Source organism: Procambarus clarkii, chromosome 50 (assembly GCF_040958095.1).
Source record: "Procambarus clarkii isolate CNS0578487 chromosome 50, FALCON_Pclarkii_2.0, whole genome shotgun sequence".
In the NCBI taxonomy this organism is placed as follows: Eukaryota; Metazoa; Arthropoda; class Malacostraca; order Decapoda; family Cambaridae; genus Procambarus; species Procambarus clarkii.
The window spans coordinates 36,392,625-36,411,693 of record NC_091199.1 but is presented as its reverse complement, the minus strand read 5'-3'; the positions used below and the strand labels follow the sequence as shown (position 1 = coordinate 36,411,693).

Here is a 19,069-nt window from a genome sequence, read left to right as displayed (position 1 = left end):
AAACCTCCAGACCCTAAAGTTCACTACAGACCCTGAAGTTACCTCAAGGACCTGAGGTCCACTCTAGACATTGAAATACTCTCCAAGACATGAATTGCACTCATGACCACGAAGAACACTCCAGACACTGAAGTACACTCAAAGACGTGAAGTGTACCATGACCACATCAGACCCTAAAGTACACTCCAGACCTTGAAGTACATTCAAGAATGAAAAATACACTTCAGACCCTGATTTATGAAGAACCTGAGGTGCTCTTCTGACTCTTATACACACTGCAGGGCCTGAGGTATACTTTAGACCTTGAAGCACTAATCAGGACTTGAAGCACACTTCATGCCCTGAAGCACACTATAGGACATAAAGTAAACTATAGGCCATGAAGAAGGCTATAGGCACTGAAGTACACTCCAGAAAGTGAAGTACACTCCAGGCCCTGAAGTACAGTCCAGGTCCTACAGAACACCCCAATCCCGAAAGACATTACAGACCATGAAGTACTTTCCAGACCCTGAAAAACACTCCAGACCCTGAAATACACATAATGATGAGAAGTACACATCAGACCCTGAAGTACATTTCAGGCCCTGATATATATTCAAGACTCTAAAGTAAACGACAAGCCCTGAAGTACACTCCAGGACGAAATGTACACTCCAGGCATTGCAATACACTCCAGATCCTGAGGTAAACTACCCAGCAAATACTTTATGTTGCCAGAATGTGCCTGGGAATTTTTTGAGAGCTGGGGCAAAGTTAGTTTTTATATAATCAATACGTTTTTGTGTCCAGTCATAAATTGTTTGTCATAATTTACTACACAACGTTGGGTAACAAAAAATTGAGGCCTCGTGGCAACCTTAATTACTGCATAAAGTAGTTTCTATTATTTATGATATATAAATATAGAAACTATAAATATACAAAATATTAGTTGAAATAAAACAGGAGCATAATAAAGGCGAGTTCACCTTTGTATTTATTTCTTAGATGGCAGTGTTGGTAGATGGTTGTGGTTGGTGGCAGTGTTGGTAGATGGTAGTGTTTGGTGGCAGTGTTGGTAGATGGTTGTGGTTGGTGGTAGTGTTGGTAGATGATACCTGGTTGATAAATGGTTGATGGGGTTCTGGGAGTTCTTCTACTCCCCAAGCCCGGCCCGTGGCCAGGCTTGACTTCTGAGAGTTTGGTCCACTAGGCTGTTGCTTGGAGCTGCCCGCAGGCCCACATACCCACCACAGCCCGGTTGGTCCGGCACTCCTTGGAGGAATAAATCTAGTTTCCTCTTGAAGATGTCCACGGTTGTTCCGGCAATATTTCTTATGCTTGCTGGAAGGACGTTGAACAACCGCGGACCTCTGATGTTTATACAGTGTTCTCTGATTGTGCATATGGCACCTCTGCTCTTCACTGGTTCTATTTTGCATTTTCTTCCATATCGTTCACTCCAGTACGTGGTTATTTTACTGTGTAGATTTGGTACTTGGCCCTCCAGTATCTTCCAGTTGTATATTATTTGATATCTCTCTCGTCTTCTTTCTAGTGAGTACATTTGGAGGGCTTTGAGACGATCCCAATAATTTAGGTGCTTTATTGCGTCTATGCGTGCCGTATATGTTCTCTGTATTCCCTCTATTTCAGCAATCTCTCCTGCTCTGAAGGAGGAAGTGAGTACTGAGCAGTACTCAAGACGGGAAAACACAAGTGACTTGAAGAGTACAACCATTGTGATTGGATCCCTGGATTTGAAAGTTCTCGTAATCCATCCTTTCATTTTTCTGGCTGTCGCAATATTTGCTTGGTTATGCTCCTTAAACGTTAGGTCGTCAGACATTATTATTCCCAAATCCTTTACATGCTGTTTTCCTACTATGGGTACATTTGATTGTGTTTTGTTTAAGGTCCTCATATTTACCGTACCTGAGTACTTGGAATTTACCACTGTTAAACATCATGTTATTTTCTGATGCCCAGTCGAAAACTTTATTAATATCAGCTTGAAGTTTTTCAATGTCTTCAGCCGAGATAATTTTCATACTGATTTTTGTGTCATCTGCATAGGATGATACGAAGCTGTGACTTGTATTTTTGTCTATATCTGATATGAGAATAAGGAAAAGCAGCGGTGCAAGGACTGTACCCTGAGGTACAGAGCTTTTAACTGCACTTGGACTAGATTTTATATGGGTGACCGTTACTCGCTGAGTCCTGTTTGACAGAAAACTGAGTATCCAGCGTCCTACTTTACCGCTTATTCCCATTGACTTCATTTTGTGTGCTATCACGCCATGGTCACATTTATCGAAAGCCTTTGCGAAGTCCGTGTATATCATATCAGCATTCTGTTTTTCTTCTAATGCCTCAGTGACTTTGTCGTAGTGCTCAAGTAGCTGTGAGAGGCACGATCTTTCCGCTCGAAATCCATGTTGGTCTGGGTTGTGAGGGTCATTGGTCTCCATGAAATTGGTGACCTGACTCCTAATCACTCTCTCAAATACTTTTATGATGTGCGATGTTAGTGCAACTGGTCTATAATTCTTTGCCAATGCTTTGCTCCCTCCCTTGTGTAGAGGGGCTATGTCTGATACTTTAAATGCATCTGGTATCTCCCCCGTGTCGAAGCTCTTCCTTTACACTATACTGAGTGCCTGTGCTACCGGCACTTTGCATTTCTTTACAAATATTGAATTCCATGAGTCTGGACCTGGGGCCGAGTGCATGGGCATGTTTTCAATTTCTCTTTCAAAATTTAGTGCGCTCGTGTTGATATCAGTTATATTTACAGGGGTTTGAATATCTCGCATAAAGAAATTGTCTGGATCTTCCACTTTCATGTTGTTTATTGGAGTGCTAAACGTGTCCTCATAATGCTTTTTTAGGATTTCACTAATTTCTTTGTCATCCTGCGTGTATGAACCTTCACTTGTACGAATAGGTCCAATACTGGCAGTGGTTTTTGCTTTTGATTTCGCATATGTGAAGAAATATTTAGGATTTTTTATTATTTCCTGAATTGCTTTCTGTTCTAACTGCCTTTCTTCAGTTTCATATGAGTGTTTCAATTTCCGCTCGATTTCTTCAATCTCCCTATTTAAATTATTCCTTCTTTGACGGGAAATTCGTGTCTGCATAAGCAGTTCCGTTATTTTTTCCTGCGTTTATAGTGTCGTCTGCGTTCTCTTTCTACGATGGATCTCTTTCTGGCTTTCCTCAAAAGAACATGTTTCAGACAGACTTGATACGCTTCCGAAGTCAGTTTTTCTATTCCTTCTGTAGGACTTATATTACTTAGAACAGTTTCCCATGGAATGTTTGTAAGTTCCCTGTTTATTATCTCCCAGTCTATCCTTTTACTATTAAAATTGAATTTACTGAATAGCCCCTCTCGCTTTATCAACGTTTTAGGTCTATTCTGATTATTAATGGTCGTTTGCACTTCAATGAGCTTGTGATCTGGGTATGTGGTATCTGATACCGTAATGTATCTGATAATGTCTTCATTGTTCGTAAAGACCAGATCTAGAATATTTTCATTTCTCGTTGGCTCCGATATCTGCTGATTGAGTGAAAATTTGTCACAGAATCTAAGTAGTTCTCTAATCTGTTGTTGGTTAGGTCCTGATAGATTTCCTGGTATAATATTATTGTTTGCTATTTTCCACCTGAGACTAGGCAAGTTGAAGTCACCTAGGAAGATAATATCAGGTATCGGGTTCTCCAAATTATCAAGGCTATTCTCTATTTTGTTTATCTGTTCTGTGAATTCCTCAGCCGTTGCATCTGGCGGTTTGTAAATTAGAATAATCACTAAATTTATTTTCTCTATTTTTAATCCCAGTACCTCTACCACCTCATTTGTAACGTTTAGGAGCTCAGAGCATACAAGGTCTTCCCTAATATACGGACCCACTCCTCCATGTGACCTAATTTTCCTATCACACCTGTATAGGTTATATCCTGGAATCCAGATCTCACTGTCCAACAATTCACAACCATCTACCAACACTGCCTCAACCACAACCATCTTTCACACTTTCACGTCTTTCACACTTTCACGTGAAAGGCACGGAACGCTACATAAAGAGTGGCGGAGTGGCATGGGTTTCTGTGAAAGCTCCAAATACTGCATTTGACTCCGTGAGGAGGCCATTTATGAACTGTACTTTGTTGTTTGTTCGTGTTTTCAGTCCTTGTATGTTGGTAAAGATGAATGAAGTTACTCTATTTGTGATAGTTTGAATGGGAGACTTTTTCGGCAAGCCCATTATGCGTGGACATAATGAGTTTGTTCTGACCAGTACTGATTGTTGTAGGGCAGTTGCCTGTCGTAGTTGTAGTTCCCTTTCGGTGTGTAATTGTATCTGTAATTCTGGAATGCAAGTGGATCTGGCATTCAGTTCCATACACTCTCCATGCTTCTCCTTTTGAATTCTCTTTCGGTCTGGTATAAAAAATTCATAGAGTTTCCTCCAAATTCATTACTCTGCTTGCCACTCTTTATGTAGCGTTCCGTGCCTTTCACGTGAAAGTGTGAAAGACGTGAAAGTGTGAAAGATGGTTGTGGTTGAGGCAGTGTTGGTAGATGGTTGTGGTTGGTGGCAGTGTTGGTAGATGGTAGTGTTTGGTGGCAGTGTTGGTAGATGGTTGTGGTTGGTGGTAGTGTTGGTAGATGGTTGTGGTTGGTGGCAGTGTTGGTAGATGGTTGTGGTTAGTGGTAGTGTTGGTAGATGGTTGTGGTTAGTGGTAGTGTTGGTAGACGGTTGTGGTTGAGGCAGTGTTGGTAGATGGTTGTGGTTGGTGGCAGTGTTGGTAGATGGTAGTGTATCGTGGCATTGTTGGTAGATGGTTGTGGTTGGTGGCAGTGTTGGTAGATGGTTGTGGTTGGTGGTAGTGCTGGTAGATGGTTGTTGTTAGTGGCAGTGTTGGTAGATGGTTGTGGTTGGTGGCAGTGTTGGTAGATGGTAGTGTAAGGTTGCAGTGTTGGTAGATGGTTGTGGTTGGTGGCAGTGTTGGTAGATGGTTGTGGTTGGTGGCAGTGTTGGTAGATGGTAGTGTAAGGTTGCAGTGTTGGTAGATGGTGGTGGTTGGTGGCAGTATTGGAAGATTCCAGGAAACAATTTTAGGTTGCCACAACGTTCCAGGAAAGTGTTTGAAAGCAGCAGCAACATTTGTTTTCACATTTTAGATATGTTATTGTGTAGAATCGTAAATAGGTTTCCACAACTTACTGCACAAATTTGGTTAAACAAAATTTGAGACCTTGTGGCAACCTTAGATCAATATAAATAAAAATGGAAATGTTCGATTGTTCCAAATCGCTAATCTCCGAAATTCTACGCTGATTGCATTGATATTTTGACACAACGTTCCATTCGCCTCCAAGCGGGTTTTTATATACAAACTGTATACATGTAACGTCTGTTACGGGAAAAAACATGATTTATTTGAAAAACTGTGTTTTTTCATGTAAGGGAAATCTTTGAAACCTCTTTACCGATTGCTTTGAAATTTTGACACATTGTTCCATTCGAATATGCGCGTGTTTTTTATACATCTACAATATAGATGCCACACCTGTGACAGGTAAAAACGTTTTTTTTAAACAGTGCCATGTGCACATAATAGCAACACACTCTATACTAAATATGTTACGATTCCATTTTAATGTTTCCGATTGCATTGATAAATTTATTTTCATAGATTTCGATTTATTTTCATTTTGATTTAATTATTTTGAGTGACATTGCGTTGGAATTGAGCTGTGTTGTTTACCATACCGTTCATTTCATGAATATAAGTATAGATGCCACACCTGTGACAGGTAAAAACATGCTTTTTTGAAAAACAGTGCCATCTGTTGCACGTAAGAGCAACACATGCTGTACTAAATATATTATGATTCCATTTCAATGTTTCAGATAACACTGATTAATTTAATTTTCATAGATTTCGATTTATTGTCATTTTGATTTAATTATTTTGGGTGACACTTCGTTGTAATTGAGCCATCCTGTTCATTTGGTGAGTATAGTTTATTTTGTTATTTAAAAAAAATTTCATTTCGTTTTTTAACTGTTTTTCTTACATTTCAGTGATAGGAACATCAGATCATTTGATGTTCTCAATTTTCTGATAGGAACATCAGATCATATGGGAATGCACCAAACGAGGAAGTGGGAAATGGTGGGGAGGATGAGGTGACGGGAGTGGGGGATGGTGAGGAGGACGAGGGGGCGGGGGAGGGAATAATAGTGGGGAGGACAAGGGGGCGGGGGAAGTTGGGGATATTTGGGACAAGGGGATGGGTGAATGGAGAATGGTGTGTAGGAGAAGGGGACAGGGAAGTGGGGGATAGTGGGGAGGTCGAGGGGACAGGAAGGGGGGAATGATAGGGAGGACGAGGGGCTCTGAAGAGTGGGAAATGGTTAAGAGGAGGATGGGACGGTGGAGGGGGGAATGGTGGGGTGGACTGGGAGACAGGAGAAGGTTGCTGTGGCTCAGTAACGCACATGCGTTGCTGAGCCACAGCAACGCGTGTCGGGGTACAGATAGTATTGAAAAAAAGTAGTTTTCTTGACTGATGTTATATATAAAAATAAAGAAATAAAAAAAATATATATTCTACATTCAGTAAAAATAAAACAGGAGCATAATAAAGGTGGTTTCAACAATTTGTATTCATTATTTTTAACTAATGGAGAATCCATTGTGGTGTTGGTGGTTGTTCTTGGTGGGTTGTGGTTGGAGGCAGTGGTGGTTGGTTGCTGTGGTTGGTGGTGATGGTCGTAGTTGGTGGTAGTGATTGATGGTGTTTGTGGTTGTGTTGTGCATGGTAGTGTGATGCAGTTGTTATGGTATACTGGTGGTGCGGTGGTGGTGTGGTGTGGTAGTGTGGTGTAGTAGTATGATGGCATTGTGCAGTAATTTCACGGTGGTAGATGTGGTGGGGTACAAGTTGTGGCGGTGATGGAAGTGTGTTAAGGTAGTATTGTGTGGCGATGTGGTAATGGTGATGGAAGTGTGGTGGGGTGGTGTCGTAATTGTGGTGTGGTGGTGTGGCATGGTAATGATAGTATGGTAGTGGTAGTGTGGTAATATGGTGTGGTGGTGTAGTGAGGTGGGGTAGTGTGGTGATGTGGTGTGGTGGCATGGTGTGGTAGTGTGGTGTGTTAGTGTGGTGTAGTAATGTGCTGTGGTAGTGTGGTAATATGGTGCGGTAGTGGGGTGTAGTAGTGTAGTGAGGTAGTGTTGTGAGGCAGTGTGATGTTGTAGTGTGGTGTGGTTATGTGTTTGTGTGATAATATGGTGTTATGGAGTAGTGTGGTGGGGTGGTGTGATAGGATGGTGTGGTAATCGTGGTGTGGGGTGTTGTGTAGTGTGGAGTATGTGGTGTTGGTGTAATGTGGTAGTGGTGGTGTATACTCATCTAGTTGTACTCACCTAGTTGTGCTTGCGGGGGTTGAGGTCTGGCTCTTTAGTCCCGCCTCTCAACCGTCAATCAACAGGTGTACAGGTTCCTGAGCCTATTGGGCTCTATCATATCTACACTTGAAACTGTGTATAGAGTCAGCCTCCACCACATTGCTTCCTAATGCATTCCATTTGTCAACCACTCTGACACTAAAAAAGTTCTTTCTAATATCTCTGTGGCTCGTTTGGGCACTCAGTTTCCACCTGTGTCCCCTAGTGCGTGTGCCCCTTGTGTTAAATAGCCTGTCTTTATCAACCCTGTCAATTCCCTTGAGAATCTTGAATTCCCTTGTATTCACCTAGTTGTGCTTGCGGGGGTTGAGTTCTCTTTCGGCCCGCCTCTCAACTGTCAATCAATAAATTTTTACAAACTACTATTTTCTCACGCAAACACAAACACACACACACTCACACACACACACACTCTGTACTCGGTCCTATCTTGTTTCTGATATATGTAAATGATCTCCCGGAGGGTATCGATTCATTTCTCTCAATGTTTGCGGACGATGCTAAAATTATGAGAAGGATTAAAACAGAAGAGGACTGTTTGAGGCTTCAAGAAGACCTAGACAAGCTGAAGGAATGGTCGAACAAATGGTTGTTAGAGTTTAACCCAACCAAATGTAATGTAATGAAGATAGGTGTAGGGAGCAGGAGGCCAGATACAAGGTATCATCTAGGAGAGGAAATTCTTCAGGAGTCAGAGAAGGAAAAAGACTTGGGGGTTGATATCACGCCAGACCTGTCTCCTGCAGCACATATCAAGCGGATAACATCAGCGGCATATGCCAGGCTGGCCAACATACGAACGGCATTCAGAAACTTGTGTAAAGAATCATTCAGAGCTTTGTATACCACATATGTCAGGCCAATCCTGGAGTATGCAGCCCCAGCATGGAGTCCATATCTAGTCAAGGACAAGACTAAACTGGAAAAGGTTCAAAGGTTTGCCACCAGACTATTACCCGAGCTGAGAGGTATGAACTACGAGGAGAGACTACGGGAATTAAACCTCACTTCGCTGGAAGACAGAAGAGTTAGGGGGGACATGATCACCACATTCAAGATTCTGAAGGGAATTGATAGGGTAGATAAAGACAGTCTATTTAACACAAGGGCAACACGCACAAGGGGACACAGGTGGAAACTGAGTGCCCAAATGAGCCACAGAGATATTAGAAAGAACTTTTTTAGTGTCAGAGTGGTTGACAAATGGAATGCATTAGGGGGTGATGTGGTGGAGGCTGACTCCATACACAGTTTCAAATGTAGATATGACAGAGCTCGATAGGCTCAGGAATCTGTACACCTGTTGATTGACGGTTGAGAGGCGGGACCAAAGAGCTAGAGCTCAACCCCCGCAAACACAACTAGGTGAGTACAACTAGGTGAGTACACACACACACACACACACACACACACACACACACACACACACACAGGCTTACTAATGAATTTGGCAGGAATAAGGGAAGCTTGGCAGGGGAAGGGGGAGTAGTAGTAGGTGGAGTAGCGGGTGTAGGAGGGGTGGGGGTCAGCCAGGAAGAGGGCCACCAGCATGACCCTGAACTGAGAAAGAGGACAATCATAATCCATGGATTGCTTGAAGCCAGGGCACCATCGAGGAAGGAAAGGATGGAGATTGAGGATTTGGAGCTACAGGGGATCTTGAGAGACATGAGAGCCCAGATGGCAGGGAATGAGGTGCAAGTTCAACGACGCATTGGACCATACAACTGTAACAGGAAACGACCTGTCCTGGTACAGTTCACTAACAAAGAGGCAGTGGATTACATACTGCATCACAAACACTTACTCAGAGGTAGCGAAAATTACTACAACGTATATATTGACAAATTCATGTCGAAGGAGGAACAGATTGCCCACAGAGCAAGCAAACAACAATACAACTCTTCCCATTTGAGAGTAGCTACACACCCCAGTTCTAATCCACCCCATGCTAACCAGCTCACACCTGCTTCTCAGGTCACCCCTTCCCCAAATCAGCCGCCCCCTGCTTATCTCCCCAACACATCCCTTGACCCCTCTGACCCCACTGCAGTCAAATTCATCCCACATTCCAAGGACCCCCTCATCACCTCAACCCCCAAAACCCGTCCAGCCCTCATCCCCTCAACCCCCAAAACCCACCCAGCCCTCATCCCCTCAACCCCCAAAACCCACCCAGCCCTCATCCCCTCTACCCCAAGAACCCACCCAGCCCTCATCCCCTCAACACCCAAAGCCTACCCAGCCCTCACCCCTCCTCATCCCCTCTCCTTCCATGGGACCCCCCACCCTTGCGAGGGGGGTGGGAGGTTCCCCCCACCCCCTCTATCCTTCCCCCTCCCAACCTCTCAACCTCTATCTGACTCCCAACCTTACGCTATCTCCCAACCCCTCTATGGCCTCCCTAATCTTCAGACCCAGTATGCCCTTCCTACTCCAGACCTACCTACCCAGGCCCTACCCCAGACCCTCCTACCTACCTTCCTAGAAGCCCAGTCCTCAGTAGCACCCCAAGCACCCCTCCTGACCTCTTTCACCCCCCATACACCCCCCCGGACCCCCCCAGACACCCCCCGGATCCCCCCGGACATCCCCCGTATCCTCCCCGCCCCCAGTCATCCCCCAGACACCCCCCAGATCCCCCAGACCCCCCCTGCCCCCAGTCACCCCCCAGACACCCTCCAGATCCCCCCAGACCCCCAGAGAAAGGGAGAACTCTGGTACAAGAGTTTCCATGAAGAATCTCAAGGTTTGGTACACCAATGCTGATGGGGTATCTAATAAAGCAGAAGAGATAAAAGAAAGAGTGAGTGAAGCAGATCCTGACATAGTTGCAATTGTGGAAACTAAAATTAATGACATGATCTCAGATGCAATCTTTCCTGAAGGGTACCAGGTGATACGAAAAGAGAGGACACAGAGACAGGGAGGGGGAGTAGCACTCCTAATAAAGCGGAAATGGAAGTTTGAAGACCTGGGAAATCGAGTTACCAATGAGTGCACAAGCTTCATACATGGAACTCAGACAGTAGATGGGAGGAAGATTGTGATCTTGGTAATCTACAATCCCCCACCAAACAGTAGAAGACCCAGGCAGGAGTATGATGACAACAACAAAGCATGTATAGATGAACTGCAGAAGGCAGCAACACTAGCCCACAGAATGAGAGCGAAGCTGCTGATCATGGGGGACCTAAATCATAGAGAGATAAATTGGGAATCAAGGAATCCCCATGGAGGGGACGAAACGTGGGGAGCAAAATTAGTAGATGTTCTAGACAGGAATTTTCTGACACAACATGTGAAGGAAGACACAAGGGAAAGAGGAGGAGATGCACCGAGCCTATTAGACCTGATTTTCACCCAGAACGTAGAAGATATCGAGAATTTAGAGCATGAAATACCTCTAGGGGCCAGTGACCATTGTGTCCTAGTCTTTGACTACATGATGGAATTCAAACTTATGACCATGGGACAAGAGATCTGGGAAAGGAGAGCTGACTACAGGAAAGGGGACTATATGAGGATAAGGGACTATCTGGGTGAAGTGCAGTGGGAGGAAGAAATTAGAGGAAAAACAGTCCAAGATATGATGGACCTAGTCATACAGAAATGCCAGGAGGCCGAAGAGAGATTTATACCAACGGTAAAGGGAAAAATAAGAAGGAATATAATAACCCATGGTTTAATAGAAAGTGTCAGGAAGCAAAAATGGCCAGCAGGCGGGAGTGGAGGAAGTACAGAAGACAAAGAACAGAGGACAACAGAGCTAGGAACGATTACATTAACATAAGACGAACATCGGAAAGGGACTATGAGAACGATATTGCAATCAAAGCGAAAAAACAACCTAAGTTACTACACAGTCATATAAGAAGAAAAAATGTCGGTGAACGACCAAGTGACAAGACTAAGGAAGACAGAGTGGGCATATACTGAAAGTGACAAGGAAATCTGCGAGGCACTGAATGCCAGTTTCCATGGAGTGTTCACTACCGAGCCTGAGCAGCTCCCATTGTTGGAAGGGGTTACCCTAGATGAAAGACTATCAGATATAGAGGTGACAGCAGAGGAGGTAATGAAACAGTTGACAACTCTAGATGCAACTAAAGCAGTTGGACCAGACAAAGTATCACCGTCGATACTAAAAGAAGCAGCACAGGCCCTCAGCGTGCCTCTGGCAATGATCTTTAATGAGTCACTTATGTCAGGAGAATTGCCCAGTTGCTGGAAGAAGGCAAATGTCGTGCTGATCTTCAAGAAAGGTGATAGGGAGGAGGCACTTAAGTATAGACCTGTATCACTGACAAGCATCCCCTGTAAAATACTGGAAAGAATGATTAGGCTACGACTGGTTGCACACCTGGAGAACATTAGGTTTGTGAACAAACATCAACATGGGTTCTAGACAGGGAAATCGTGCCTAACAAACCTTCTGGAATTCTATGATAAAATAACGAGGATAAGACAGGACAGAGATGGTTGGGCAGACTGCATATTTCTGGACTGCCAAAAAGCCTTTGATACAGTACCGCACATGAGACTGCTGTTCAAGCTCGAGAGGCAGGCGGGGGTGGTGGGAAAGGTCCTAGCATGGATAAGGAACTACCTAACAGGAAGGAGCCAAAGAGTTACGGTAAGGGGCGAGAAGTCGGACTGGCGAACAGTAACAAGTGGAGTACTACAAGGATCGGTGCTGGGACCAATTCTATTTCTTGTATATGTTAACGACATCTTTACAGGCGTAGAGTCCTACATGTCGTTGTTTGCGGATGACGCAAAGTTGATGAGAAGAGTTGTGACAGATGAGGATTGCAGGATCCTCCAAGAGGACCTGAACAGGTTGCAGAGATGGTCAGAGAAATGGCTACTGGAATTCAACACAAGCAAATGTAAAGTTATGGAAATGGGACTAGGAGATAGGAGACCAAAGGGACAGTACACAATGAAGGGGGAACAGCCTACCTGTAACGACGCGTGAAAGAGACCTGGGGGTGGACGTAACACCTAATCTGTCTCCTGAGGCACATATAAATAGGATAACGACAGAAGAGTACTCTACACTGGCAAAAGTTAGAACATCATTCAGAAACCTAAGTAAGGAGGCATTTAGGGCGCTTTACACTGCCTACATAAGGCCAGTCTTAGAGTATGCCGCCTCATCATAGAGTCCCCATCTGAAGAAGCATATAATGAAACTGGAAAAGGTTCAGAGGTTTGCAACGAGACTCGTCCCAGAGGTACGAGGGATGGGGTATGAGGAGCGCCTGAGGGAACTGTGCCTTACGACACTAGAAAGAAGAAGGGAGAGGGGGGACATGATAGGAACGTATAAGATACTCAGAGGGATTGACAGAGTGGACATAGACGAAATGTTCACACGGAATAGTAACAGAACGAGGGGACATGGATGGAAGCTTGAAACTCAGATGAGTCACAGAGATGTTAGGAAGTTGTCTTTTAGCATGAGAGTAGTGGGAAAATAGAATGTTCTTCAGGAACAGGTTGTGGAAGCAAATACTATTCATAATTTTAAAACCAGGTATGATAGGGAAATGGGACAGGAGTCATTGCTGTAAACAACCGATGCTCGAAAGGCGGGATCCATGAGTCAATGCTCGATCCTGCAGACACAACTAGGTGAGTACAACTAGGTGAGTACACACATACACACACACACACACAAACACACACACACTGACACACACACACACACACACACACACACACACACACACACACACACACACACACACACACACCCCTCACGTTCCCACGCCTTACAGTACCCCAAGACACCCCCCTACCCCTCCCCCTATACACAAACACCCCCGCACTCAACACACACACATACACACACACATACAAACACACACACACACACACACACACACACACACACACACACACACACACACACACACACACACACACACACACACACACACACACACCACACACACGCACGCACACACACACACACGCACACACACACAATCTCTCTCTGTACCCTCCCGCACTAACCCACCCCCACACACCCTCTCCATCCCCCTCCCTCACTTCCACCTTCCACCTCTCCCCATATACTCACACACCTCCTCTCTCTCTCTCTCTCTCTCTCCCCCCCCTCTCTCTCTCCCCCCCCCCCCTCTCTCTCTCTCTCTCTCTCTCTCTCTCTCTCTCTCTCTCTCTCTCTCTCTCTCTCTCTCTCTCTCTCTCTCTCTCTCTCTCTCTCTCTCTCTCTCTCTCCCCCCCTCTCTCTCTAGCTCTCTCTCTCCCTCCCCCTTTCTCTCTCTCTCTCTCCCTCCCCCTTTCTCTCTCTCTCTCTCCCTCCCCCTTTCTCTCCCTCTCCCCCTCTCTCTCCCTCTCCCCCTCTCTCTCACTCTCCCCCTCTCCCTCCCTCTCCCCCTCTCTCTCACTCTCCCCCTCTCCCTCCCTCTCCCCCTCTCTCTCCCTCTCCCCCTCTCTCTCCCTCTCTCTCCCTCTCCCCCTCTCTCTCCCTCCCCCCTCTCTCTCCCTCCCCCCTCTCTCTCTCCCTCCCCCTCTCTCTCCCCCTCCCCCTCTCTCTCCCCCTCCCCCCTCTCTCTCCCCCTCCCCCCTCTCTCTCCCCCTCCCCCTCTCTCTCTCCCCCTCCCCCTCTCTCTCTCTCCCCCCCTCTCTCTCTCTCCCTCCCCCTCTCTCTCCCTCACCCCCTCTCTCCCTCCCCTCTCTCTCTCCCTCCCCTCTCTCTCTCCCTCCCCTCTCTCGCTCCCACCCCTCTCTCTCTTCCTCCCCCTCTCTCTCTTCCTCCCCCCTCTCTCTCCCTCCCCTCTCTCGCTCCCACCCCTCTCTCTCTTCCTCCCCCTCTCTCTCTTCCTCCCCCCCTCTCTCTCCCTCCCCCCCTCTCTCTCTCTGTGTCTGTCTGTCTCTCTCTCTCTCTCTCTCTCTCTCTCTCTCTCTCTCTCTCTCTCTCTCTCTCTCTCTCTCTCTCTCTCTCTCTCTCTCACACACACACACACACTCATAGGGAAATCATGGAAGGGAGACGAACTCTGACTGCCAAACGCAGGAAATTCACAACTGGAACAAACACAGAGGATGGGATGGAACAGGAAGCCTGGATGAAGGAAGTACTCCAGCAAATGCAGAATGAATTCAGTGAAGGACTGAGGGTAATGAGGGAGACAGTAGCCAACCTGCAAGATGATTTAAGGGCAGCAAAGGAGGAGATAAGATACCTAAAGGAGACTCTTCCACAATACCAGGCACAAACCGTACCCCAGGGAGATGGGAATGCTACTGTGGAGGGGACCACCACAACCCAGATCTCATTTGCTGAAATGCTTAAAAAGAGCCCTGAAGCTAGGTCTGCGGTTAAGGAAGTTGCCATGGAAGTGGCTTCCTCTCAGGAAGCAGCTAGATGTACTAGCCGGCTGATAGAGAGAAATAGAGCAGTAGTAGTAGCAGGCATTGAAGAACAAACAGGGACCAGACCAAAGGAGCGGAGAGACAAGGACAAAAACATGATTAAAGAGATCCTTAAAGAGGTAAGGATGGAGGGAGCTGAGCGAAATGTTGAAAAGGTTTTCAGGCTTGGAAAGTACAACAAGGACAGAGACCGAATGATAAAGGTGGTTTTCATGAGCGAAATCGCGAAAGAGGAACTGCTAGCAAGGAAGTGTTGTCTAAAAGGTGTAGAGAAGTTCAAGAAAATATTCCTGCAGAGGGATATGACAAGGGAAGAGAGAATACGGACAGCAGACGCGAGGAAGGAGCGCAGGAAGAGAGAAGGAAATCAGAGTACCACAACCCAGAACCCTACAATCCCAGAGGGAAGTGGAGAACCCTCCTCAAACAGTGCAACAGCCACAGGGATTGGGGCACCACCCCCAAATTCTACCCAACAGACACCCAACCTGCCCCATCCCCTGTCAGCCCCCCACTAAGTACCCACCTAGGGCACCCTCCCCCCACCCACCCCCCACCCCCCACTCACCCCCCTTCTCCCCCTCACCCCTCTCCCCAGGACCTCCCTTCTCCCCCATCCCCCATGCCCTCCCTTCTCCCACATGCCTTCCCGTCTCTCCCACCCCCATGCCCTCCCTTCTCCCCCTCCCCCGTAAGCCCCCCACTCTCCCCCACCCCACCTAAGTCTTCCCCTCTCCCCCACTCCCCTAAACCCTCCCCTCTTCCTCACCCACCTCAGCCCTCCCTTTTCCCCCACGCCCCCCAAGCCCTCCACCCTTTTCTCTTCCCCCAAGCCCCCCCATCTCCCCTATCCCCCACAGCCTCTCCTCCCCCCATGCTTCCCCAACCCTCCCTCTCTTACCCACCCCCTGTACCCTCCCCCTCTTATCCACCCCCTGTACCCTCCCCCTCTTATCCACCCCCTGTACCCTCCCCCTCTTATCCACCCCCTGTACCCTCCCCCTCTCCCCCACCACCCCAAGCCCTCCCTCCTCCACCAATCCCCCCGTGCCAGGTCCCCCCAGCTCCCACTCACCCCAGATCCCAAAGGTCCCCCCCAGAAAAGAAGCAGAAGAGAGTCAGTTTCAGGGTGATGTACTCGAACATAGATGGGATCACAAGCAAGACAAGTGAACTAAGGGAAAGAGCACAAGAAGTTAACCCAGATGTAATCGGACTCACTGAAACAAAACTCTCTGGAATCATAACGAATGCCGTGTTTCCCCAGGAGTATACAGTAATAAGGAAAGAGAGGGAAGGTAGAGGAGGAGGCGGAGTGGCCCTACTCATGAGAAGGGAATGGAGTTTTAAGGAGATGGCCATCCCGGGCTGTGAGGAGTTCAGAGACTACATAGCAGGCACCATAACAATGGGAGGACCAAGAATAGTAGTAGCAGTAATATACAACCCTCCACCAAATGACAGGAGACCCAGTCAAGAGTATGAAAACAACAACAAGGCAGTTAACACTATAATTGAGAGGGCAGCCTCTGCTGCCTGTAGAAATAGATCCCACCTGCTCATCATGGGCGACTTCAATCACGGAAAGATTGACTGGGAGAACAAGGAACCGCATGGAGGCGAGGATACGTGGAGAGCCAAACTATTGGAGGTGGTGACAAGCAACTTTTTAACGCAGCATGTCGGAGAACCCACAAGGATGAGAGGCAATGACGAACCAGCGAGACTCGACCTAGTCTTCACTCTGAACGACTCCGACATAAGAGAAATCGGTTTTGAGGACCCAGTAGGAATGAGCGACCACAGTGTACTGGTGTTTGAGTACTTGATTGAAGAAGGGTTATTGAACTCGAGGAGGGATACCGAAACCAAAAGGTTAGCATACCGAAAGGGAAACTATGAGGGGATAAGAAAATTCCTAACAGATATAGCATGGGAAACAGAGCTCAGGGGAAAGACGGCCCAAGATATGATGGATTACATCACGCAGAAGTGCAAGGACGCAGCAAACAAGTTTGTCCCAGTCCAAAAGGAAAACAGAGAAATGAAGATGAGAAACCCATGGTTTAATCAAAGATGTAGGCTAGCTAAGCAGCAAAGTAAAAGGGCATGGAGAAACTATAGGAATAACAGGACACTGGAGAGCAGAGAAAGATACCAGAATGCCAGGAATGAATATGTCAGGATGAGAAGAGAGGCAGAAAGACAATACGAAAATGACATCGCAAGCAAGGCAAAGACTCAGCCTAAATTGTTGCATAGCCACATTAGGAGAAAAACAACAGTAAAGGAACAGGTTATGAGATTAAGGATAGGGGCGGAAGGATTCACTACAAATGACAAGGAAGTGTGTGAGGAATTGAATAAGAAATTCCAGGAGGTCTTCACCTTAGAACAAGGAGAAATTCCAGAGGTAAGTGAGGGAATAGCTAACCAGGAACCACTGGAAGAGTTTGAGATTACCAGTGGGGAAGTTAGGAAGTGTTTACTAGAGTTGGACGTGACGAAGGCTATAGGCCCAGATGGAATCTCCCCTTGGGTTCTAAAGGAAGGAGCAAGAGAACTGAGCCTACCACTCTCCATAGTGTATAACAAATCACTGGCAACAGGGGAACTGCCAGATACTTGGAAAGCAGCTAACGTAGTCCCGATATACAAGAAAGGGGATAGACAGGAGGCACTGAACTACAGGCCAGTGTCCCTAACCTGCATACCATGCAAGCTGATGGAGAAGATTGTGCGAAAAAAACTAGTGGAGCATCTGGAGCGAAGGAACTTTGTAACACAGCATCAACATGGGTTCAGGGATGGCAGGTCCTGCCTCACAGGGTTACTTGAATTCTACGACCAGGCAACAAAAATAAGGCAAGAAAGAGAAGGGTGGGCAGACTGCATATTTTTGGATTGCCAGAAAGCCTTTGATACAGTGCCACACAAGAGGCTAGTGCGAAAGTTGGAGATGCAGGCTGGAGTGAGAGGGAAGGTACTCCGGTGGATAGAGGAATACCTAAGCAACAGGAGACAACGAGTCTGTGTGAGGGGTGAGGTCTCAGATTGGCGAGACGTCACAAGTGGAGTCCCGCAGGGGTCAGTCCTTGGACCTATACTGTTTCTGGTATATGTAAATGATCTCCCAGAGGGTATAGATTCGTTCCTCTCAATGTTTGCCGACGATGCAAAAATTATGAGGAGGATTGAAACAGAGGATGATAGTAGGAGGCTACAAGATGACCTGGATAGACTGAGTGAATGGTCCAACAAATGGCTGTTGAAGTTCAACCCGAGTAAATGCAAAGTAATGAAACTAGGCAGTGGAAACAGGAGGCCAGGCACAGGATACAGAATAGGAGATGAAGTACTTAATGAAACAGACAGAGAGAAAGATCTAGGAGTTGATATCACACCAAACCTGTCTCCTGAAGCCCACATAAAGAGAATAACGTCTGCGGCATATGCGAGGCTGGCTAACATCAGAACGGCGTTCAGGAACCTGTGTAAGGAATCATTCAGAATCTTGTACACCACATATGTAAGACCAATCCTGGAGTATGCGGCCCCAGCATGGACCCCGTACCTTGTCAAGCACAAGACGAAGCTGGAAAAAGTCCAAAGGTATGCTACTAGACTAGTCCCAGAACTAAGAGGCATGAGTTATGAAGAAAGGCTGCGGGAAATGCACCTCACGACACTGGAAGACAGAAGAGTAAGGGGGGACATGATCACAACCTACAAAATCCTCAGGGGAATCGACCGGGTAAACAAGGACGAACTTTTCAACACTGGTGGGACGCGAACAAGGGGACACAGGTGGAAGCTGAGTACCCAAATGAGCCACAGAGACGTTAGAAAGAACTTTTTCAGTGTCAGAGTAGTTAGCAAATGGAATGCATTAGGAAGTGATGTGGTGGAGGCTGACTCCATTCACAGTTTCAAATGTAGATATGATAGAGCCCAATAGGCTCAGGAATCTGTACACCAGTTGATTGACGGTTGAGAGGCGGGACCAAAGAGCCAGAGCTCAACCCCCGCAAGCACAATTAGGTAAGTACAATTAGGTAAGTACACACACACACACACACACACACACACACACATACACACACACACACACACACACCAGGAAGCAGCCCATAGCAGCTGTCTAACTCCCAGGTACCTATTTACTGCTATTTAACAGGGGCA

The 19,069-nt window shown here is 46.5% G+C and overlaps 1 protein-coding gene across 1 annotated transcript in view; it reads right to left on the bottom strand.

Annotated features, from left to right (window-relative positions):
• LOC138351750 (putative golgin subfamily A member 6-like protein 19) overlaps positions 1–19,069 on the bottom strand; it is a 417,660-nt gene that overhangs the window by 256,969 nt on the left and 141,622 nt on the right. The window lies entirely within an intron of this gene.